This window comes from Artibeus jamaicensis, unplaced genomic scaffold, assembly GCF_021234435.1.
Source record: "Artibeus jamaicensis isolate MK-2021 breed Jamaican fruit bat unplaced genomic scaffold, CSHL_Jam_final contig_1582, whole genome shotgun sequence".
In the NCBI taxonomy this organism is placed as follows: domain Eukaryota; kingdom Metazoa; phylum Chordata; class Mammalia; order Chiroptera; family Phyllostomidae; genus Artibeus; species Artibeus jamaicensis.
Window position 1 is genome coordinate 827,954 of NW_026521309.1, and position 25,478 is coordinate 853,431.

Sequence of the window (25,478 nt, forward strand, 5' to 3'; positions counted from 1 at the left end):
ATCATTTACACCACTTCCCAAGGACAGCCAACTGACCTGGAGTTTGCAGGATCTTTCTCCCTTGCATAAAGGCCTCCCTCCATTCCTGATGCGTTCCCTTTTTGTTAAAAATCTCTGGACCCAGAGATAGGTAGGACTATAACTTTGGTCAGCAGGAAGTAGTTACAGAAGAATGAGACAATTGTCCATTTCCCCTTTTAAGATTACAAGGATCCAGGGAAGTGTTAAAGTGGGGGAAAGACCTCTTTCCTTTTCTCACCAAACCTCTGCTTCTACAATTTGCCTATGAGTGACAATGGGCAACTGAACCCCACTTTCTGTTTGGTAACAGTATCAGTTGTAATGTCTCCTCTTTCATTTCTGATTTTATTTGTTTGAGTCTTCTCTCTTTCTTAGTCAAATTTGTCTTTTCAAAATATCAACGCTTCGTTTCATTGATCTGTCCATTGTTTTTCTGGTCTTTATTTATTTTATTTCTGCTCTGATCTTTGTTATTTCCTTCTTTTTTTATTTTAGACTTAGTTTGTTTTCTTTTTTATAGCTCTTTGAAGTATAAAATCAGTTGTTAATTTGGGATCTTTCTTTTGTCTTAGTGTATGCATTTATTGCTATAAATTTTATTCTCAGAATTGTTTTTGCTACATTGCATAAATTTGGGTATGTTGTGTTCCAGTTTTGTTTGTCTCAAGATTTTTTTTTGCTTCTATTTTAATTTTCTTTTTTACCCATTGGTTGTTCAGGTGTGAGTTTTAAAATTTCTACATATTAGTGAATTTTTCTCTATATTAGTGAATTTTTTAGTTTGCCTTTTGTTATTAATCTAGTCTCATATCACTGTGATTAGAAAAGATACCTGCTATAATTTCCATCTTAAATTTTTAAAGGCTTGTTTTATGACTTAACATATAATCTACCTGGGATAATGTTCCATGTATGTGCACATGAGAAGAAAGTATATTCACTGTTCTAGGGTGAAATATTCTGTATATGTCTGTTAGTTTTATTTGATGTAAACTGTAGTCAAGTACAGTGTTTTCTTATTGATTTTGTATGTGGATAATCTATCTATTGTTGAAAATAGGATATTAAATCCCCCTACCATGATTAATTTGCTATATATTTCTCCCTTTCAATTTCTTAATATTTGTGTTATATATTTGGGTCCTGTTGTTGGATGAATGCATATGTACAATTGTTATATCCTCTTAATAAATGAATCTCCTTATCTCTGTATCTTTCATCTCTTTTAACAGTTGTTGACTTAAAACCTATTTTGTCTGTTATAAGTTAGTATAGCTATCCCTGTTCTCTTTTGGTTTTCCCTGAATGGACTATCATTACCCAGACCTTCACCTTGAGCCTATGTGTATTCTTAAAGCTGAAGTGAGTCTGTAGTAACAGCAGTTGGTTCTCTTTAAAAAAAAATTATTCAGCCACTCTATATGTTTTGAATGAAGAAATTAATCCATTTATATTTAAAGTAACTAGTAGTAAAAAAGGACTTGCTCTTGTTCTTTGTTCATTGTTTTGTGGCTGTTTTGTATTTCATTTGTTCTTCTCTTCCTCTATTGTCTTCCTTTGTGATTTGATGGTTTTCTGTAGTAGTATTCTTTGATTCCTTTCTCTTCATTCATTGTGTACCTACTAGAAGTTTTTGTTTTGTGGTTGCCTTGAGGCTTACATAGAACATCTTCAGTAATAACAGTGTGTTTTAAGCTGATAACAACTTAATTTTTGTCACATACAAAAATTTTATGCTTTTACTCCCCTTATTTTATGTGTATCCATTAACAAATTATTGTACTTATAGTTGTCTTTAAGTCTTTTGTCTTTTTTATACTCGAGTTAAAAGCAATTTACACACTACTGTTATAACATGAGAGCACTACTGTTGTAGCATTAGAGTATTATAAATATGCCTACTTATTTTTACCAGTTAGTTTTATACTTTCACACGTTTTCATGTTACAAATTAGCATCCCTTTGTTTTAGCTTGAATAATTCCCTGTAGAATTTCTTATAAGCCTGGTCAGGTAGTGATGAACTCCCTCAGATTTTGTCTGTCTGGGAAAATCTTCATCTCTCCTTCATTACTGAAGAACATCATTACTCAGTAAAGTATTCTTGGTTGGCAGGGCTTTTCTTTCAGAATTTAGACCTTACCCTCTCCTGGCCTTCAAGGTTTCTGCTTAAACATACAACCTTATAAGGGTTTCTTGTATATGATGATGAGTTTTTTTTTCTCTTGCAGCTCTCAAAATTCTCTCTTGGTAATTAATTTATGACCATTTGATTATAATGTGTCTCACTGAAGTACATGAAAGCTTCATGTACTTAGTTGTCTGAATCTACCCCTGGGTCTGGGATATTTTTAGCCATAATTTTTAAAAATAATATTTCTGCCCCCTTTTCCTTCTCTTTTTCTTCTGGGACTCCTATAATGCATATATTCTTTACTTTATGATGTTCTTTTCATTCCTTTCCTTCCCCCTTTTTTTCTCTGACTGGATAATATCAAATGACATATCTTTGAGTCCATAGATTCTTTCTTTTACCTAATCAGATTTGATACTAACACTCTCTATTGCATTTTCAAATTTAATTCATTGTAATTTTCAGTTCCAGAATTTCTATTTGGTTCTTTTAAAAATTTCTATATCTTTCTTGAACATCTTGTTTTGTTCATGTATTGTTTTCCTGATATTATGGAGTTATCTACCTGTGTTCTCTAGCAGCTCACTGAGCTTTTCTAAAGCAATTATTTTGAATTCTTTGTCAGGCAATTATATATCCCCACTTGGGGGGGTCAGTTACTAAAAAATTATTATTTTACTTTTTAGTGTCATGTTTCCTTGATTTTTGTGTGTGTGTGTGATCCTTGAAGTTTTGCATTGTTGTACTCACATTTAAAGAAGGAGTTATCTCCTCCAGTCTTTACCTGCTGGTTTGGGCAAGAAAAGCTTTCAGCAGTCATCTCTGCTAGGGATTCTGAGACTTTCTCTGACCTTTTATGTAGATGTGTCCACTTTTGGGAGGAAAATTATTAAAATTGTATGCCTTCTATTGATTCCATGAACCAAGGCTGAAAGCTGAGTGTCTCCCCTTTTCCCCCTAGGGTGGTACACTGAAATGGTCAAGCTTTGTGCTTTGTCTCAGTCCCACAGAGTCAGATCTGTTTTCTTCATGTTCTTTCAAGCTGTCTGCATTGGCTCAAACTTGCTGTCCATGGGAGCATGTGCAGGGAGCTGGCCATAGGAAGTGAATGAGGTATGTAGAACACGGAGGATCACCTTAGACCACTTGGGAGGGGTGTCCGCAGGTGAGGCATCCCAAACAGCTTATTGATGGGCTTTCTGATGGAGCCCACCTGGTGGTTAGTAGAATCTGTAACACTTTGATGAGTTTCAAGTCTTGGTTTCTGTGCTCCCAGCCTCTCTCCACCCCTCAGCTGTACTGATCACCTTAACATTCTGGGAGGAGAGAGAAAGAATGGGTCTGTTGGGCATTCTTTACCTTGGCTGGGGAAGCTAGATGGTGACTTATTACACTATCTTTTCCATATGGGAGAAGTTGTGGGCCAAAGGAATTTCTCTCTCTTGGCACTGAGCTAGGCTACCTTAGGAGAGAATTAATGTGGGTAAAGTAAAACTCTTCTCCTTACTCTCTTCAATGCATAAATTCTCTGATATTTTTTCTCCAGTGGTGTGGTGGAACTTCTCCACTGGAGTACTGAACTCCCACAAAGGTATTCTTGTTTGTCAGTGGTTGTTAAAATTGTTGTTCTGTGGAGAGATGATAGTAGAAAACATCTACTCCACTGTCTTGCTTATATCATTCCTCCGGCATTAATTCTTCTTTAAACATTTATCAAAATCCATCAGTGAAGCTACCTGGTCTTGGGCTTTTCTTTGTAAGCTTCTACTACTATTACTAGTACTACTAACTCAATCCTTTACATGTTATAGATATTTTCAGCTTTCCAATTTCTTTTTGAGTCAGTTTTAATAGATTGAGTCCTTTTAGAAATCTGTTCATTTCATCTAGGTGATCTACTTTGTTGGTGTACAGTTGTTCATAGTATTTGCTTATAGTCCTTTTTTTACTTCTGTAAGGTTAGTGGTAATATCTCTTTTTCCATTCCCAATTTTAATAATTTGTGGTTTTGTAATTTTTCTGTTCAATCTAGCTAAAGATTTGTTAATTTGGGGGAATCTCTTCAAAGAAATAACTTTTAGTGATTTCTCTTCAAAGAAATCACTATTTTAGTAATATTTTGTAGTAATATTATATTTTATTTCATTTATTTTTTTATCTATATTTCTTTATTGAGCTATAAATTTTCCTCTAAACTTGTATTTTTACTTGTGCTAGTTTTGATAGTGTCTTTAGGGAATTTTTCCATTCTGCTTGAGTTACCAAATATATTGGCATGATGTCTTCATAATATTCACTATTTAATGTACATATAAGATTTAGTGATGTCCCTTCTTTTCTTACTAATATTGGTCATATTTTTTTGTTTAAAGGATCTAGCCTGAGTTTTATTAATTGTGGCAAGACACTCTAGGGTAACCCTATGCTATTCACCTCCTGGTGTTTTCTCCCTTATATTACCTTTTCCTTCTGAGTGTGGATGTGACCTGTGACATGCTTCTAATCAGTATAGTATGACAAAGGTGAAAGGATGTACATGATCATGTATTTTCAATGATTTTATATGAGATATTCATGCACGTTACTATGAAACTTCCCACAGGCACAGGGCTCTGAGGAATTAAACTGCCATGTTTCAAGCTGCCACTTGGAAAGGACCATGTGGCAAAGAGGTGAGGATGGCCTCCAGCTATTAAACAGCTGGAAACTGAGGCTCCAATTGCACTGAAACTGAATTCTGTCAATAATCGCACAAATTGAAAGTGGATTTTTCCCTGCTTGAGCAACAGATGAGACACCTTGATTGCAGCTTTATAAGATTCTAAAGCCCAATTAAGCTGTGCCTGGACTCCTGACTCACAAAAACGATGAGATAATTAATGTATGTTGTTCAAAGCCACTATATTTGTAGTAATATTATATGGCAATAGGTAAAAATGCTTTAATAATTTGGACTTTTCAAATAAACTACTTTTGGTATCAGTGATTTTCTCTATTATTTGTCCACTTTCTATTGATTTTTTTCTTATTTTTATTACTCGTATTTTTTAAAATTTCAGGTTTAATTTGCTCTTATATTTTTTTAAGTTTGCTCTAGCTTTTTAAGGTAGACCCTTTACTCATTAATTATAAGCTTTTTGTCTTGTGTATAATGATTGAAAGCATATATTTCCCTTGAGGCACTGCTTAGAGCAGCATCCCAAAGATGTCGGTGTACAGTGTTTTCATTTCCACTTAGTTCAAAAGACTTTCTAATTTCCCATGTGGTTTTTTTTCTGACCCACAAGTTATTTAAAAGTGTGCTAACTTGCTAATCTTCGGGAAATTTTCCAGATTTTTAGAGTTCATCTTGTTTCCCTTCTCCTAGGAATTATATTTTATTACTGCTTCTTTTTCATGTCAGACTACTGCTGTGTCATGTTTTTGGTTTTATACTTGCAAAGGTGGGAGGTCAAATCCAGTTCCTGTTACTCTATGTGGCTAGATGCAGCATGATATGTTTCGGTTTAACTCTACCATCTTGCTATTTCTTTTCTTAAGATTTTATTTTTAAATTTTTTTTAAAGAGAGGGGAAGGGAAAGAAGAGGGAGAGAAACATCAGCGTGTAACTACACATTGCCTCTTGCGTGCACCCCACTGGGAACCTGGCCTGCAACCCAGACATGTGCCCTGACTGGGAATTAAACCAGCAACCCTTTGGTTTACAGGTTGGCACTCAGTCCACTGAGCCATACCAGCCAGGGCTTGCTATTTATTTTCTATTTGTTTCTTTGACTCTTTTTATTTTTTTGCTTCTTTCCCTCTATTCTTTTGGACTGAGGTGTTGTTTTTTTTTTGGACTGAGGTTTTTAATGTTGGTTTTGTCTTCCATTTTTATTACTTTTGGCCTATTAGCTAGTTCTCTGTATGTATGTTTGATAAACCTAGAATTTATTCTTTGAATCTTTAACTTACCACAATCTATCTTTAAAGTACATTTAGCACTTCATAAATGTTATAAGAATCTTACAATAATATTGTCCTCTTCTTTCCTTTTATCCTGTGTATAGTCAGATATTTTACTTCTACATACATTATAAACTGCACAATACAGTGATTTTTTTGTAATAGTCAACTATCTTTCTAAAAAATTAAAATGAGATAAAATATTTTACATTAGTCTACATATTTATCATTTCTGGTGTTTTCATTATCTTTCACATTGTGTTTACATGTGTTTTTTTCCTTCTAAGTTGAGTCTATTAGCACCTTAAAGTTGTAGTTTTATTGTCCTCTAGCTTTCATTGTTTCTGACAATAAGTCAGCAATCATTCTTATTGTTATTCCCTTTACATAACTTGTCATTTTCCCTTCTGGCTACTTTTAAGATGTTTTCTTTCTCGTTGGTTTTCAGCAACTCGATGATATGCTTTGGTGTGGTTTTCTTTGTAGTTTTCTTCTTGGAATTCTTTGAACTTCTTGCATCTTGAGTTTATGGTTTTCATTAAATTTGAAATTTGAAAACAACTCAGCCCTTATTTCTTCACACTCTGGTACTCCAATTATATGTCAGTGATATGGATTAATGTTGTTCTATAGGTCTTCAAGGCTCTGCTAAAACTTTTTTCTTATTTTTCCTTCTAATCTACAGTTACACTCATCCAATGAATCTTTTCCTTCAGACATTGTATATTCAGCTCTAAAAGTTACATTGGTTTCTCTTTTATTTCTCTCATTATGTTTATTTTTTAAAATCTTGAACATATTTATAATAGCTGTTTTAAAGTCTTGCCAGCTAATTTTTTATCTTTGTCATTTCTTTTTTTTTAAAGAGATTTTATTTATTTTCAGACAGAGGGGAGGAGAAGGAGAGGAATATAAATATGTGGTTGTCTCTCACATGCCCCCTACTGGGGACCTGGTCCACAACCCAGGCATGTGCCCTGACTGGGAATTGAACTAGTACCCTTTGGTTCACAGGCCAGCACTCAATCCACTGAGCCACACCAACCAGGGCTATTTCTTGATCCATTTCATTGATTTTTTTTTGCTTAGTTATGGGTCCTATTTTCTTTCTTCTCTGCATGTATTTTTTATTTACAGCTTTATTGAGATATAAATCACATACCATATAATTTACCCATTGAATTACAAAATGTAATAGCTTTCAATATAGTCATAGGATTGTAGCTTCATATTCAAAATTAATTTTACAAAATTTTTAGTATTCTAAAGGGAAGCCATGATGTTGTTAGCGCTTGTCTACTAATCCTCACTACCACTACCTCCAGCCCTAGGCACTACTAATATACTTTCTATCTTCATAAATTTTTATATTTGGACACTTTATATAAATAGAATCATGGTTGTTATATATGATTTTTTGTTATTTAATATGGCATTTCCAAGATTAATTTATCTTGTATCACATATTAGTACTTTGTCTTTTATGGCCTAGTAATATTCCATTTTTTGGATACAGTAATTTTTAATTGCACATTCAATATTGTGATGTTATGCTGTCCTCCTTCCATCTTCTTTTACCCATAGAAACTTTGTGAAGCAGATAAGACATCCCCTACTTTATGGATGAGGTAAAAGAGAAGGCCACACAGTGAGGAGAACTCAGGAAACTGATATGAGTTAAGACACATGGTCTTGCACTGAGAGGGAAGAAGAGCCATTTTTTTGGAAAAGGTATGAGGGGAGAGACATGGATCTTCTCTGAAAAGCAAGTTAGTCTGATGAGGGGAGACACACCATGTTCTAGAAAATATAGTCTGAGCAAGCTCTGCCCTGTCCTGAGGAACTCCAGCCAGAGAGGTGACACTTCTCTGAAGTGTCTGAGGTCTGAGACCTGTACCCTAAGGAGAGATGTGTTTGTACTCTGAGAAGTCCCCATTCTTCAGACGTTCTCCAAGAGGCTCATTGGTCATGAGCCTGGGTCCCAGGTCACCTTTAGCTCTGGGGTGCTGAGCTGTGACACAAGTCTGCATGTATTTGCAAGAATCCAATGTCCAGGCAATTCCGGAAGGGATGCCAAGCACATGGCCAGGACCCTAAATCACCCAGCACGGGCTTTCCCATAGCTGGTGCTCAGAGTTTTCAAATGACTACATGAACACTGACTAGTCAGTAAATGTTTATTTATTCTGCCGGGTGTGTAGAGTTGGGGCACTTGCTTCCCGCCCTGAAACCCACTTTTCATGTATCTGGAGTTTGTTGGTCTCCCACTAGTTAGGCTCAGCCTTAGCCCAGGCCTTAGGCCCAGCTGGGCCTTCCCTGAAGCAGGGGCAGGTTAAGTAGTTCCAGACCATCCATCTGCATCTCCACTTCAAGGCACCATGGCTCTGGGTATGATTGCATTTTTAATACATGAGTTCTGGCCTCGTTCCTTCAAAGCAGGCTTCACCACATACCCTGATTGTGATTGTGCAACTTGGGCCTTATATGACAGACTTGAGTCCCTGTCTTATCTGCCTACCCAGCCAGTCACCGTTCTCTGGCTCTGCATCTTGCCCTGAGCTTCCTGAGCCACCCACCTATTCACACTGGACTCTGAATGTTGTGTGTGAGCACTCTGTTATTTCTTGTGGGCCATGCTAAAGGCTGATACCTGCCTTTGGGACCCTCTGATCTCCTCAGATTTGATCTTCTAGCATCAGTCACTTGGTCACCCCCAGCTGGACTCCACCCAGGGCTGCTGGCTCCCCAGGCTGCCCTCCTAAATCTAGTCCACAGGCCTACATGCAGCCAAGTTCTTGTCCTCATGTGCCTTGTGGGCTTTGTGTTTCAGACAGTCCTGGCATGGTGCAAGGGGCACAATGTTTCTCTCAGCCCTAGTCAACTAAAGCCAAAAGGTGCAGTTTGGGAGGAATGAGATGGGAGATGAGACCACAGAGGTATTTTGGTCCTCTGTGGCTGGAGCCTCTGAATTTGGTGTAGCAGCCCCTTCAAATTTTCACCTCCAGGTAGACAACCCAAGTGACTCCAAGTGTACTGCCATTCACAAAAAATGCCTGAGTTGGCTTGGGTTTCCAGAAGCAGGGCCTGTGAGTCAAGGATTGGGTACCATGATTTCCTGAGGGAGGGAAGAAGGATATGGCCTCAGGGAAAATGAGTCCTTGGCCTGATCACAGAGAGGGCTCTGGAACATAAATTGCACCACAGTGTTGAAGCCTCTTGAGGCAAAGAGGCCCCCATTTCCACTGGCCATTGAAGGTATTTTGATCAACTTCCATCAACTGGGGCTCTTCTCTGGAGAAAGGGCTTCCGTGAGCCATGAGCAGCCAATGTCCGCAACTCACAGTTGTGTGAGCACATAGCCCCCCAAAGGGGATCTGGGAGGAGCGCTGCAGTGACATCAACCCTAGCAGTTGGGGCTCGGGGCAAGATGGGGCTGTGGAGAGGCACTGGTTTGGGGGCAGCAAACAGATCTGGTTTGCCCAGTGCCCTCCCTCTCTAAAGAAGCAACGATTATATGAAATGTCCAGAATAGGCAAGTCTATAGAGAAAGTCGATAGATTAGTAGCTGCCTAGAGCTGGTGGAAGGTCCAAGTGGGATCCAGAAGGACTGGGAGTTGAGGGGTGCGGTGGTGACAACTAAAAGTTACGGATTTTCTTTTTAGAGTGATGAAATGTTTTAAAAATTGACTGGAGATGACTATGACTGTGAATATACTAAAAAACCTTGAACTGTAAACTTTCTATGGGTAAATTTATATGGTATGTGAACACTATCATAATAAAGCTGTTATTTTTTAAAAAACAATGAGTGCAAAGTTGTGCAAGGGATCTAGGTTGGCCGTGGAGGGAAGTTTGCTGACTAATGGAGGGTGGGATGGACTTCAAAAGTTCTATTACTCACCCACCTTATTTACCACTGGAGAGCTGGGCCCTGGTCTTGCCCACAGGACAGTGTGAGTCAGGGGCTTGAACCCAGTTCTCCAGACTCCCTGGTCCAGCCTTTCCCCCACCAGCTCCAGCCACTTTGCCTGCAGTTGCTCCCTCCTGTCCTCACTCCATTTGGCAACATTGCCTTCTATTTGGCTGGCTGCCTGCTGAGAGGTGGGCAACAAATTGGATAAATGGCCTTTCTGCAATCTACCCTCACCCTGCCCTGCCTGGTGAATTGGTGAGACTGACTACCCCCCACCCCCAGAGGTCTTCTTGCTGCCAAGGAGGTGGCCTGAGAGGACCTGGCTTGGGAGGAGAAAAAGATGCTTGGTTCTCTGAGCAAGAGGGGTCGGGAAATTGAGTCTGACACCTGGCAAGGCTCTCTGCCCGGGCAGCACGCTAGGGAGGCTGGCCTGCACCCTGGCCAGACTCTTCCAGGCCAGCCCCTTGCTGGGGTCCTGGCTGAGGCCAGAAGTGGGTGCGCCGAGAGACTGTGCGTGGGGTGGGAAATGGGCAGGCCGCCCACGGGTAATGGAAAAGCTCAAACATTGGTCATGGCGGGCCTGCTGTGTTTGTGTATTGAAGTCAACAATAGAAGAGGAGTTTGTGACCTTTTGCCAAAGATGCTAAGATTCCCAATGACTACCTCAGAACGCATGCTTGAAGCACTCCTGGAACTTTCTTGTCATGATTGCCTCACCCTTGCTTCTAGCAAGTCCCCCAAACCTCTCTGCTTCAGATACCTCCATCAGCCTCAACACTTTCTCCTGACAGCTTTATCCAGGCCAAATGCTTAGCTTAGTGCTGGCATTCAAGGTGCCCCTTCCACCGCCAATGTCATTTTCACTTTCCCAGGGTCATTCTGAGCAGACTTTCTGCTGGGCCCTGCCTCCCCACCAGGGACTCAGAGCTGCTCTACATCCAGTAGAGCCTTTGCTGGATGTCCTGCTGACCTTGGTCAGGGCCTTGCTTCCTTGTAGGAAGATGAGGGCCTTTCCCCAGGCCACATCCTGACTCTCTGGCACACCAGTCACTGGGCCTCTCACTGAGTTGGAAATCCGTACTTTGTCAGCTGCCTGAGTCATGCCTGATGCTTTACTCACATTAGCTAATGCCAGGAAGGCAACTGGGTGCCTTTCCTGTTATCTGACCTGAAGCTAAATGCTCATCAATGACACTGACTGGACAGAGGAAGCTTCTAAGACTGCAAATGAAGTCATGGCTGAAGGAGCTTTTATGTTTGCTGAAGGGGTTTGGGTCAAGAGCTACTCTCAGCAACTCTCCTCTGGCTGTTATTTTTAAAAATTTTTATTTACTCGTTTTATGAAAATATTTTTATTGATTAGGCTATTATAGTTGTCCCATTTTTTCTCCCCTTTATTCCCCTCTACCCTGCACCCCCCATCCCACCAGCATTCCTCCTCCTGCCCCTTAGTTCATGTCCATGGGTGGTACATATAAGTTCTCTGGCTTCTCCATTTCCTATGCTATTCTTAACTTCCCCCTGTCTATTTTGTACCTACCATTTATACTTCTCATTCCTGTACCTTTCCCCCTATTCTTCTCCCTCTCCTTCTCTGCTAATAACCCTCCATGTGATCTCCATTTCCACGATTCTGTTCCTGCTCCAATTGTTTGCTTAGTTTGTTTGTGTTTTTTGATTCATCTGTTGATAGTTGTGAATCTGTTGTCATTTTACTGTTCATAGTTTTGATCATCTTTTTCTTAGATATGTCCCTTTAACATGTCATACAATAAGGGATTGATAATGATGAACTCCTTTAACTTATCTGGGAATCACTTGAACTGCCCTTCCATTCCAAATGATAGCCCCACTGAATAGAGCAATCCTGGATGTAGGTCCTTGCTTTTCATGACTTTAAATATTTCTTTCCAGCTCCCTCCTGCCTGCAAGATTTCCTTCAAGAAATCAGCTGACAGTCCTATGGGAACTCCCTTGTAGGCAATGGTCTTCCTCTCTCTTGCTACTTCCAAGATCCTTTCCTTATCTTTGATCTTGGGTAATATAATCATGACATGCCTTGGCTTGTGCTTCCTTGGGTCCCACCTCTTTGGGACTCCTTGAGCTTCCTGGACTTCCTATGTCCACTGCCAGATTGGGAAGTTCTTTATTATTTTTTCAAACAAGTTTTCAATTTTTTGCTCTTCGTCTTTTCCTTCTGGCACCCCTATGATTTGGATGTTGGAATATTTAAAGTTGTTCTGGAGGTTCCTAAGCCTCTTCTTATTTTTTTGAACTCTTGTTTCTTCATTCTGTTCTGATTGAATATTTATTTCTTCCTTCTGCTCCAAATTGTTGATTTGAGTGCTGGTTTCCTTCCCTTCACTGTTTATTCCCTGTATATTTTTCTTTATTTCATTTTGTATAGCCTTCACTTTTTCATTTCTTTTGCAACCACACTCAACCATTTCTGTGAGCATCCTGATTACCAGTGCTTTGAACTCTGCATCTGATAGGCTGGCTATCTCCTTGTCACTTTGTTCTTTTTCTGGAGTTTTGACCTGTTCTTTCATTTGGGACATTTTTTTTAAATCTCCAGGTGCCTGTTACATTGTAAGGTGTGGAGCCTCAGGTATTTGCCAGGGCGAACCCATGTTGTTGCACTGTGGCACTGTATGTTAGGGAGGGGTCCGAGAGGGAACAGTGCTGCTTGCTTCACTCTCTGCCAGCTTTCAGTCACTTCCCCCAGTACCCACAAGCAAATTGGGCCCTTCTGGTCCTGATTCCAGGGTGGGTGGGTTTGTGTACATTCTAGGACCTTGTGGGTCTCTCTAGCAAACTCTCCTGTGAGGATGGGAGTTTCTCCTGCCACAGTAACCCCCACAGATTTTTATAGCCAGAGGTTTTTGAAGCTTTAGTCTCTCACCCTGGAACCCTGTGTGTGTGGTCTGTCTCACTCCCCAGTTGTTCCTCCTGGCCTATCTGCACTTGACTGTGGGACCACCCAGTCCTCCCACCACTGCCTAGCTGCACATCCTCTCTGACCCTCCTATCAGTCTGAATGAGTGTTTCTTCTTTAACTCCTTGGTTGTCAGACTTCCATACAGTTTTTGAGCAGTTCCGGTTATTTTTGTTTTAAAATTTCTTGTTGTCCTTCTTTTGGTTGTGTGAGGAGAGAAAGTGTATCTAGGAACCCCTCTATCTTGGCTAGAAGTCCTCTGGCTATTATTTTCACCATTACTGTTGCCTCCAGTTTTACTAGCCACAGCAGCATCCCTTACCACCAATATCTCCATTATCCCCATCATTTCCTCTTTCCTCACTGTCATACTATCTACCACTTCTACTACTACCATCAATCTAATCCCATCCCCATCATCTTCAGCAGGTCTACCATCATCACCACCATTGCCACTGCTAATGTCTCAAGCATCCCTATAATTTCCTCCATCCTCACCTCCAAATGCACCTCCATTCTCACCTCCACCAACTTCACCGTCTCAACCATCATCACCACAGCCACCCACATAGCTCCCCAGTTGGACTTCTGACATCACTAGATGTTTCTTAACAACCAGGCGTGTGTCTGTTTGGCGAAGCGTCCCTGGATGTGGGGTGTAACCAGAACTATAGGTTTTGGCCTATGGCTTATGTTTGCTCTGAGACTATGGCCTTGAATGGTGATGATGGCCCAGTGGTGGAGATCTGGGCTGAGTGGCTTGGCATCCATGCAGCCAATGCATGAGAATCAGTGGGCAGCCCACCTGGTTCATATGATCTGGGGCAGAGGAGACTTGTTACATGTGATGTCAAAGAAATCAGGAAATCCGGGGGTGGGGAAGGAGCCTGGAGCAGTAGTCAGCACTCTAGCTGTGCTATGGACATGCTGTGGCCTCCAAGAGTCACTGCCTCTCTCTGGACCTCCATTTCTCATCTTAAAATGGCAAGAGCAACCTTCTCTTTCTCCATAAAGAACACCAAGGGCTCAAAGTGTATTCATAGCCTCTGAAGGCATGCTGTACAGCAGGGTGCCCTGTCACCCTGCTTGGGTGTGGTCGTGGCCCCACCTCTTTCCAGCTCTGGGACCTTGAAGAAGTCATTCACTGTTTCTGCTAAGCTTGTTTCTGTATCTGTAAACAAGGAGTAAATAATAGACTACCTCTTAAGATTGCTATGAGTATTGACTGAAATCATCCAAGGAGAACACTTAGTTCAAATTCTTACCTGTGTGCTAGGCATGCAGGGGTGGGTGGTGCCTCTCTACTTCACAGAGGATAACAGAGCAGGGGTCGAGGTCAGCAGTGAGAACCGTCTGAGGTCATCTGGTTAGAAGGAACAGAGCAGGGATTGGAAACAAGGCCACGAGCTTCCCAGTTCCTTTTCTGAGTTCCTGTTGACTTGAGAGCGTGTGTTCAGCCTGCAAGGGCCACAGAGGGATGCCAAAGCCTAGCTCTTGCCCTGGAGCCCATAGTTCAAGCCAGGGAGGGGAGAAGATTGGGCCTCTGGTGGCGGAACTGGTTTGAGCAAAAGCGTGCCATCCAGGCCTGGCTGTGCAACTCAGCCAGAAGTACTTGAATTTCTCAGGAGAAAGAATCCCAGAAAGGCTGGGCTGGGGTAGGTATTAGAAAACTAGATGGGCTTGGAGTAGCAGAGGAGAATATGAGCAACCCAGTTAAAGAAATCTGAGCAAGCAGGTATTTCAGACTGGAGGGGCATGACATGGAGTCAAAGAGCGCAGATGCCTGGCCAGTGGGTATGAAGGTTCTGCATCCTGAAAGCCAAACACTGAAATGGTCCTTGGGAGTCACCAGTGTATCCAACTCACTCAAATGACAAGGGCCAGACCAGAGCTGTTCCTGGGCTGGTGGTGTTTTTCTGACCATCAGCAAAACTGTCCAACATCATGAAAATTGGTGGTCAAAGGTGGCTGAAGTCCTGGACTTTCCTCCAATCCTGTCATCCTGCACAAGGGACCTGGGGCCCTGCTTAGGAGGAGGCCTTGGGGAGACAATAAGCAAGACAGCGATGTAGCAATGTTAGGATTTCTGACCACAGATCTATCAAGAGACCCTCTCTCCTGTGCAAGTCATTTAGGGTTGCTGCCTGCTCTGCCTACGTTAGAGCTGCCCTTCCATGAGTACTCACTAGAGACCAGGCACTGTGGTTGTTACTATCCTCATTTCATAGTGGAGAAACTGCTCAGCTAGAGCAGAGCTGGGGTTGGATGCAAGGCCTGCCTGATGCTGCCTCAGAAGACGCACACTATAGCCCCAGTCTCTATCCACTTGACCAGGGACCACAGGGGAAAGCAGTGATTTGGATGATGATCTGGGGGAGTGGAAAACAAGATGAGCAGCTGCTGTCACTGCCAGCTGCCTGTGGGCCAGAGCTCCCTGCCACCCACAGTCCAGCCTGCTCCATGCCAGGGCCAGCTGCCTGTTGCACTGAGGGTGGCTTGAACACCCAAGCTCCTGGGGCCATCACCCTCTCTTCCCATGGCCCTGGCACGGTTCCCCTTGCCAGTGGGCTTGGACACCCAGGGCACCATCCACAAGCAAGCCCAGCTCTGTGGTCCACCATGCCAGCCACAGCGTTGGAGCAAGGGGGTTAGGATCTGCCAGTGGACACACAACCCCGTTAAACAGAAGGCGTGAGGCCTCTGGAACTGCCTCTGGACAAGGTTGGGCTCTGGCCTTCCATCCAGGCTGCCCAGGTAGAGGAGTGTCCTACTGCCCACCTTCCAGCTATGGGAAAGCTCTCTGAGGTGGAAGAGGGAAACTGGGGCCCAGACAGCAACTGAGCATTTCAGGAGGGAATTCCCAGGTAAAAGAAGGGAAGTTGAGGCCCATATACCTCCCCACTGCATGGACCCTAGGCACCCCTCCTCAGCAGGAGACTCTTGAGTGTCTTATCTCAGTGGGCGATCCTGCCAGACCTTCACTCCCCTCGAGAGTCCTGACAGTTTCCGGTGGCGGCCACACTGTCAGTGTTCCGGCACAGACCTGTCTATCCCTTACTGAGATCATTGTGCCAGCCTCTGCCAGAGCCGCTGCCCCCAGGCCCTCCCTGCCTGACCAGCCCCATCAGTAGTCAAGGTGGCCATGTCACCCCATGCCTTATATTTTCCCAGGCTCCTTGTTGACTGCAGGGAAAGTTCCAGCTCCTTACCCAGGTGGTCAAGGCCCTTGGTGTCCTAAGGCATCCATGCTCCCTGGGCCCCAGTCTCCCCGTGCACCTCACCCACCTTCCAGGTAAACCCCTGGCTTCTGGAAAGTCTGGGCTGTTTAGTGGCGCCTCCTCAGCACTGAGCCTGAAAAGTCCTTCACACAAGATTTGGCTGGAACACTCCCCTCTCCATGAAGTGTACCATTAATTCCCCATGTCTGGCCTGGGGGATGGACCCCTGGCTCTTTCCCGCCTACTTGCTTCTGTGCACTCATACGGCACAGCGACTGATGCTCAGGGCAGATTTGGGTCCTAGCCCATCTTCCCCACGAAAATGGAAGCTCCTAGGGTCGGGAATCAACCCTTCTTCCTTCTCTCTGTGGCATGGAGTCTGGCCCAGAGAGGAGGCACTGGAACACATTCATTCACCCACCCTTCCAGTGCTGTTGAGGTGTTCTTTACAGACTAGACAACGTTCTCAAGCAGGACAGCCACTGGTAGCCATGCTCCAAACCGCATGGTCTGGGGGCAGCTGATGGGACCTGGGAGAAAAGGAGAGGTACGATGATTGGCGTGTGATGGGGAAGCCCTGGTCTCTGCTCCCAGGGAGGTGTATTTTAAGGCAACTTGGGGCACGGGATAGCTTGGGTTTGAATTTAAGCTCTCTCACACTCTATCTGTGTATTTTGGGTAAGTTTCTTATCCTCTCTGAGCCCACAATGACATTTTCCCTTAGGGTTTAGTAAGCAGTGAGGTGGTTCTGGGAAAGGACACAGTGGGCGTGTGATAGATGGTTATCATCTCTCCTTCTTCAGGGAGCTTCTGGTTCAGTGCGGGTCACCTGGAACCTATCCTCAAAGAAGCAGAGAGCTGAAACCCCGCAGCACATACAGGTACCCTGACGCGGCCCTGTGGGAATGTAAGGGCAGTCCTGAGGTCCTGCCGTCTCTGCCCTGGGAGATAGGCTGCCTGGGTCGGGGGCACAAAGATGCCTGTCTACCCTTCTTGCCCAAAAGCCACCACGGGTCCCTGTCCTCTGCACTCCTCAGCAGTCCGGCAGGGCTAATATTAGGTGCGCCCAACATCGGCCCTGCAGCCACTGGTAGGGCCAACCCCTCGTCAGGCCTGGCTCCGTGCCTCACATCCCTCTGGCAGTGCCTGGCCACTGGCTTCCTGCAGGCGGATGAGGGCTTGTGCCCTGCGCTGGCAGGCCCTCCCAGAGCTGAGGTGCCTTGGGTCCAGGCCCACACCTACTGACCCTCTTAGGGGAGGCCTGATGAATAGGGACTTGTATAAGAAGGGCCACATCTCTGCACTGATCACAGCAACCAGGGCTAAGTGACACCTTCCTCCTGTGACTGGGGCTTCTCAGAAGAGGTCTTGCACCCCCTCGGACTCGACTTTCTGGGCCAGGACTGTGACTCCCCACTCAGACCCTTTCCAGAGAGTGGTTGTGTCTCTCCCGTCGGACTAACTTGCTTTTTATGGCAGGTCCATGTCTCCTCCCTCATACCAGCTTCCTGGGGCAGCGCCATGACTCCTGCTCAGACTAGGGGAGGAGGTGAATTGCAAGACTGTTCTAGAAGCACCTGGTTGGGAGGGGGGTGGTAGTATGGTGAATTTGAGGCCCTACCAAAGCTTTCCTCTGTGGGTGCCAAGTGATAGAGGAGGGAAAATAATGGATAAAGAGTGAGAGGACAGGGGGGCCCTGTGGCACCCAAAAACTGGGCTTTTGTCCTGTAGGTTATGGGGAACCCAGGAGGGGGGAAAGTTAGATGTGCATTCCCGCAGATCCCTCTGGCTGTGGGGGACAGGAGGGAAGGAGACATTGCGGGTCTGGGGGAGGAGGAAGGATGGAGGGCGAAGGTCTAGCTCCCTGGTCTCCGGCTGAGGCAGTTGAGGTCAGGTTCACGGTAGGGGAGTGGCCGAGAGGGTCTGCACCTGTCAGGTGCCCCGGGGCCATGCAGGTGGGAATGCCCAGAATCCAGCTGGGGGAGGAGGTTTGTACCAGATGTAGAGCTGGAGAAGTAGGGTCAGCAGGTGGAACTGCTGGGTGTGAGGTCACCTGGAGAAAGGGGGAGATCTAAGACCGTGTTGGGGGACACAGGAAGGAGGCACAGAAGAGAAAGCCCCCATTGATTTGCCTGTTCCCTTTTCTAGAAAAGGGGAGAACACAAGCCAGTTGCCCTATATCCCTGGCTGGGGTGGGGGTGGGGAGGCCCAAAGCAGTGGATGCTGGTTGGGTCTGTGGGCTCCGTGACAGCCCCCTGGCCTGGCCTGAGGACTTCTGCCCCGCCTCCAGGCCTTCCACTCCACACAGAGACTTTGCACTTCTTTGGAATTTTCCAGGTGGAAATTTGCCTCAAAGGGCCTCTTTGGCTCCACATGTTCAATACATCTTGTCTCTGGTCCCACCATCCCAGCCCCCAGTAGTCCTGGGCTCCAGGACTGAGCCCCCTGGAGTGCTGGGCCCTCCAGTCAGGGGGGTAGTGAAGCAGCCAAGGAAGGAAACAGGTCCCCTGGTGACCCCCTTGCACCTCTCCCCACTCCCCACCCGTTCCAGACACATTTGCGATTTATCTTTCTCTGTTGTTTATTGTGTGGAGGCCAGGCCTTCCAGCCAACTCGGAGCTGGACCGGCCAGCCGCAGCCGAGACGGCCGTCCCAGCCAAGCACAGAGCAGCCCCCGCCTGCCGTCCCCTCAGCCACCCCTGAGCCAAGCAGGGCCTAAGCTCTGGCCTGGCCGGACGCTCATTATGGAGCCTCAGGGCCTGTCTCCCCTATTGTCTGCCCGTGTTTACAGCCTCGCTCATGTTTGCCTCATGATTTTATTCCAGGTGACGCCCCAGTCTGGATGGGGCCTACATGCCATCCTACTGAGGCCTCTCTCATCACCCAGGCCTTGGGCCCCTGGGCTCCTCATCCATCATCTCATTGAACAGCAGCAGTGGGAGGGCTCATCACCTACAGGGGAGCAACCGAGAGCTCAACTGGTGAGCAGGGTGGGAACCTGTGCACTTTCTGCTGCATGTGGAGGGGGTGTGTCCCTCATATGCACGTGTCCATGTGTGTGCACACTCATGTGCAGGCATGTATGCACTCATGTGTGTGCTTTGTGTGGGGATGTGCTTGCGGACACATGTGTGCACGCACGTGTGTGGATTATGGGCACACGTATGTGTGCATGCATGTGTTTATGTGCTCATACACATGTGTGCATTCTTGTGTGCCCGTGTGTGCTTGTGCACTTGTGCTGTGTGTGCCTGTGTGTGTGTATGTTGGTGTTGAAGAGGCGAGCACACACACACACACCACAGCCTGTCAGGTTTTGCTTCCTCTCTGCTGGAGACAGAGCCCGGAGAGCTAAGCACATGGATGCCTGCAGACCTCCAGGCTGGGCTTCCAGGCCGGGCTTCCAGGCTGGTCGTCCCCTTCACAGTGGTGTAGACCTTAGCCAAGTCATTCACCTCCCCAGGTTTTAGTTTCCTTTTGGGTAAAATGGAGGTGGTGTTGATGCTGGCCTCACAGCGTGCCTTAGGAGTCTGGAAGGACCGTGCTGGGCTCTGGCTATAGACACAAGGCCTGAATTGTTTGATGGCAAAAGTTGGTATCCCCATCTCCAGAAATTAGGGGGCTGGAGTGCTCACAAGTCTGTGTGGTCCTGGCTGAGGTGGCCAGGGGAGACCATTGATGGCAAAAGTTGGTATCCCCATCTCCAGAAATTAGGGGGCTGGAGTGCTCACAAGTCTGTGTGGTCCTGGCTGAGGTGGCCAGGGGAGACCATGGAAAGAGGGGTTGGAAGGTCTCAGGTAGGAAGAAAAAGCGTAGGTTAGCACACAGACGGGCAGTGGAGCCGGGTGGTGTGTGAGGTGGCAGAGTTTTGTTGATCTTGCTCATTCCTTATGGTGTGCTGACAGCCAGGCAATGCAGTGTAACTCTTTTCAAGCACATCCCTGTCCCTTGGGACTGCAGCCCCTAGAAGCTGACAGTGACGGTCACATGACTACAGCTCGGGACTCCCAAGGGCAGGTTTGGAGGGTGGTAAACTCCGAGGAGGCATCTGTTCCCCAGGGCCCCTGCCTAGGTTCTTGCCCCAGGGTCTCCCTCCCTGGGAGCCACAACCTCTGTGCTCCTGTGGCCTTGGGGCATCCCATGGCACCAGATGTGGTTATGACTGAGATAGGGGTGGCTCAGGGGTGCCCTAGGGAAGAAAAGTCACCCCAAGGACATGGAGCCCCTAGGAGGCAGCTCTGTTCTGGGCCTTCTGACTCTGACTAACCCAACTCCACTGACCTAGGTAGGCAGGTGCCTCCCCTAGGGACCCTGAGAACCTGAGATGACCAGGCCCAGGCGATCTCTGCCCCTCCCACCTCCAAAGACTGCCTCGGACCCTGAGAAACTTCCACCTGTTCCATACCAGCTGAGGGCATTTGAGGAGCTGCCGAACACCTTCCTGGATTGTGCTGGAAGTTATAGGGGAGCTGGGAGGCTCCCCAGAGGGTCAGGAAGCCCTGCTCCCACATGAGCTGATCCCTGAGGGATGCTGGAGGGGAAGATGGTTCTAGAGAGTCAGGCCTCTCGTTTCTCCCTTCAGCAAAGCCTGGCACTCAGTAAAGCTCACTCAGTGTGCACACAGTGTGCACATGTGTGTACGCGTGTGTGTATGCATGCACACTCGAAGCCTCAGAGTCTGTCCAAAGTCTATAGCGAGAATTAGACACGCCCCGTGACTCCGATGCAGGCCGTGTGGCTACATCTGGGAGTCCACAGTCCCGGCCAAGGATGGGCTCACAGCCCACCCAGCCCCGTACACACACAGAGGCCAGCACCCCCTCCAGTTGCCCCCTTTCAGAGAACAGAGGATCAGGGGTTGAAGGTCTTGGGAGAGCCCATAAAAGTGCCGACAAATGCATTTATGTTTCTCCAAATGACACCAAAACAAGCCCCACTACAGAAGAGACAGTGTTTCACTCATTTTAAATCATGGTCATGGGGGCTATGCAATTAATTCCCATTTTTCATCTTTTCTTTGCGCTACAGACTTCCCTGTCTGAAGCCAGCCCCCACCCCTCACCCCACCCGCCCCACAACTCCGTTTCAACCAGACGCTCATAAATCTGTTTTGCTTGTTCCACACGAGTTGCCTGGGAAAAGGCCCCATTTGCCGCGTCTGCTCCTCTGTCCAAACGTTCAACGCCTTCGATATTTTATGGTTTCACGTTATTGACTTGGCTTTCCAGGTCCCCTGTGGTAAGCGGCTGTTTGAGAAAGCAGCAAGAGGCGTGGGGTGACCTCAGGTTCACCCCCTTGCCTGGCTGGAGCAGGGAGAAACGTGCAAAAGCCTTGTAGCTGCCCAGGGGCCCACAGCCTCACAGGGAAGTTGCTGAGGGGCCACAGGCCCTGACTGGAGGCTGTCCCTCTGTGCCCTGACTTCACCCCATCCTGTGGTCCCAGGCCTGTTTGTCCTCAACTTCCAGAACCTGTATTGCCAAAAACCTTGGCTTCTGCTTCCCTCTCCTCCTTCCCTCTCCAGCCCAGCTCCTGCTTTTCCTAAGGACATTGCCACCCCCAACCCCCACCTCCAAGTGAACAGTGTGTCCTGGAAGGAAAAGATCCAGGTGGAGGGGAAGGTGTGCAGGGGTAAATGTCCAGGGTGGTTCCCTCCACGGCCAGGCCGGGCCTCCTCTGCGCCACCGAGGACGCAGAAAAAGGCCAGGCTGACTTTCAGGTGGTATATCCCGGAGAGGGGATCTAAGTTGTTACATACTTTGACTGGCATCCTGAATGGGGAGACACCTGCCGTGGCCCCAGGGGGGTCGATGAGAGGGTGACAGACAGGTAACTAGGTAATTATGGTTCCAGTGCTGAGCGGTGCTCAGCGGTGTTCAGCAGGACACGGGGACTCAGAGGCCTCGTCGGCCTCTGCCCAGGTCTCCTGGAGAAGGCAACATCTTAGTTGATCCTTGAAGGACTCACAAGAAATGTCAAAAGTGCGTGGTGACAGAAGGGAGGTGGTGGGGGTGGTACTTCAACAGCATGTGCAAAACCAAGCAAAAAAGAGATGTTCAATGTGTTTGAGAAATGGCTTGTGGTGTTCACAGAACAGGGGGATGAAGGATGGGTGTTGATTGGGACCAGCTGCGAGCAGAGGCATCTACCGTAGAGAGACTGGAATTTGCCTCGACGGTGGCAATTTAAGCCCAGGAGTGACATAGAAGGGTTTACATGTTGGCAAAACCACCCTGTAGTGAGGAGAGTGGTTTGGAGAAGAAGTAAGGCTGGTGAAAGTCACTGTCCTGCACACCATACACAAAAATTAATTAAAAATAGTAAGAGCAAAAACTATGAAACTTCTAGAAGAAAGCATAGGCAAAAAGCCTTAATTACATTGGGTTTGGCAAATATTTCTGAAATACATTACAAAAAATACAAACAACAAAAGAAAAAAATCAATAAATTAGATTTCATTAAAATGAAAAACTTGAGCTCTTCTAAGACACTTCTAAGACAGCCAGGACTATCATATTCAGAAAATGATAGTCCTGGCTGGTGTGGCTCAGTGGTTTGAGTCCCAGCCTATGGACCAAAGGGTGGCTGGTTCGATTCCCAGTCAGGGCACATACCTGGGTTGTGGGCCAGGTTCCCAGTAGGGGGCATGCTAGAGGCAACCCACATTGATGTTTCTCTCCCTCTCTTTCTCCCTCCCTCCTTCCTGCCATCTCTAAAAATAAGTAAATAAAGTATTTTTAAAAAAGAAAATGATCAAAGCAAAGCCCAGACTAAAATTTCTATAAAACGTATATCCAACCCAGGACGTGTATCTATAGTATATGAAGACACTTTAGACCAAAAAACGGACAAAAACTGGAATGCTCGGTCATGGCTGGTGAAGTGTTAGATGGGGCCGCCACTTTGGAAAACAGCCCAGCAGCTCCTTAAGATGCTAAACATGTAACTACCACGTGACACAGCCTCTCCATTTCTAGGTATTTCCCAAGAGAAGTGAAGACATCCATCCACAACAGAAAGCAACACATCGATATTCATAGCAGCTGTCCTTGTAAGAGCCTGAAGCTGAGAATGTCCATCACTGGGTGAATGGGTAGACAAACTGAGCTATATCATACAGTGGACTACGACTTAGTGATAAAACAAATGGACTCCTGATACCTGCTACAACATAGATGAATCTCAAAATAATCTTTCTGAATGAAAGAAGCCAGACCCCCTGGAAAGAGTGTATGAAATCCTAGAAAATGCAAATCCTATAGTGACTTGTTTGGGAGATTTTAGGAGGCTGGAGGGGAGGATTACTAAGGGGCAGGAGGAATCTTCTGGGGCTGATGCCTGGATGCCTTCATTATCATAAAGGTGATGATGATTTCATGAACGTGTACATATGTCAAAACATATCAAATTGTACATTTTAGATCATTGCTATTAATATATGTTGATTGAACCTCAATAGAGCTGTGAAAAACCAACCACCATACAAATTAGAGCAGGGAACTGGGGAGGAGACAGGAGGTGACTGATGGCCATGGCCGTGGCTGGGAGGTTAAATGTTAACACGTGATGATTCAGTCACTCTCTCACTCCCACACTCACTCATCCTTTGCTAAATTGTAAGTCTCCTAAAGGCAATACTGAAGTCTGTCTTGTTCACCCCATGGCCCCAATGCCTAGCTTGCAGTAGACACTGGGTCAGAGAAAAGTGGATTGTCTCCAGAGGAATTTAGAAGATACTTGGCCAGACCCGAGGGTGTCTGAGGAGCTTGGAGAACCAAAAATAACTCCCCTGTTTCCAGCTCAAGTATATACTACTGGGGTTCAGGTTTGTAAAGGAGAGAAATGGGGGGGGGTGCTTAAGACTTGGGGATGCTGAGTTTGTAGTGCTAGGGACAAAGTATGGGGACAGATATGCTGGAGTGAAGGGTTTAGGAATTACCAGTATCTCTCCCAGTGGCTCTTTTTTTTTAAAACATATTATTCATTTATTTTTTAGAAAGAGGGAAAGGGAAGGAGAAGGAGAGGAAGAGGAACATCATTGGTGGCCCTTCATGTGCCCCCAGTGGGGGACCTGGCCCACAACCCAGGCATGTGCCCTGCCTGGGAATCAAGCGGTGACCCTTTGGTTCACAGGTCCACACTCAATCCATTGAACTACACTAGCCAGAGCTCCCAGTGGCTCTTAATGTTGCCTGCATGTTGGAATGAAAACTAAAAGTTAAAAAAAAATACTGACACCTGGTTCTTACCCCGGGACCAACAGAATCTCTGAGGATGCTGCTAAGCACTGGAATTTTTCCAAAGCTCCCAGGACATTCTGACATGCAGCCAGAGTTGATAGCCCTCACCGTGGATGGTAAGTGAAATCATGGAAGAAGATGAGCTCCGCAGAGCACAGGGTGGGGCATGGGAGAGGAGAGGGTTTGGGAGCAAGCTTTGAGGAACTCCAACTTTAGGAGATGGAAAAGGAACCGATGAATGCATAAATAAGTGGAACAGCAAACCAATACTTCTCTCTGTTCCTCTCTCTCTCTCCCTGAAATGAATAAATAAAAATTAAAGGAAAAAAAAGAGATGGAAAAGGGAGAGTAGTGAGAAACCAGGAGTAGCTGGAGAAAGAGAACCTGAAGAGGTAGGTGAAAAATCAAGAGAGTGGGTCACAGAAGAAAAGGAAAGTGGATTCGCAGAGTAGAAAGTTGAAATTAGTGTCAAATGCTGTGGCTACCTGGAATAAAGGGGAAAATATAAAGGATCTATTGGATTTACTGACAAAAAGGCCATCAGGAATGTAGAGGGAGCTGTTTGGATGGAATAGGGGTGACAGAAAGCAGACTGGAGGTGACTATGGGAAAAGTGGGAGGTAAGGAATGGAAACAGTAACTCTTAAAAAAAACTTTGCTTTGAAGTAGAGGAAAGTGTGGAGTTAAGAAAGGTTTGGGGATTTTCAGGCAGGGAGTGGTTTAGGCATGTTATATTGCTGATAGAAAGGAATCCAAATGGAACAGAATAAAGTATAGAAACAGAAGTTTCACATGCAGTCACTCAAGTAATGACAAAGACATGGCTGCAATCCTATGCAGCACATGCTGCTGGAGTGTGTGGGGGGGTGTAAAATAACCTTGATCCCTACCTCACACCACACACAAATGTTAGTTCAAGGTGCATTATAAGCTTAAATATGAAAGCTAAAACTGAAGAAATTATAGGAGAATATAGTGTCTATAGGAGAATATAGTATTTATAACTTAGGGGCCAGGCAAAAAAGTTATGTTTAAAAACAACACACCCCTAAAGGCAAAATGGATCTATGGT

General features: G+C 45.6%; 1 long non-coding RNA gene across 1 annotated transcript in view; it reads left to right on the plus strand.

The window, feature by feature from the left end:
• The window catches only part of LOC128628048 (uncharacterized), a 33,584-nt gene extending 8,553 nt beyond the window's left edge, over positions 1-25,031 (plus strand). The window contains exons 2-4 of the long non-coding RNA XR_008392378.1: positions 16,973-17,050; positions 18,995-19,150; positions 23,144-25,031. This is a non-coding gene — a long non-coding RNA (uncharacterized LOC128628048). The remainder of the gene's footprint in view (positions 1-16,972; positions 17,051-18,994; positions 19,151-23,143) is intronic.
• The last annotated feature ends 447 nt before the right edge of the window (positions 25,032-25,478 follow it).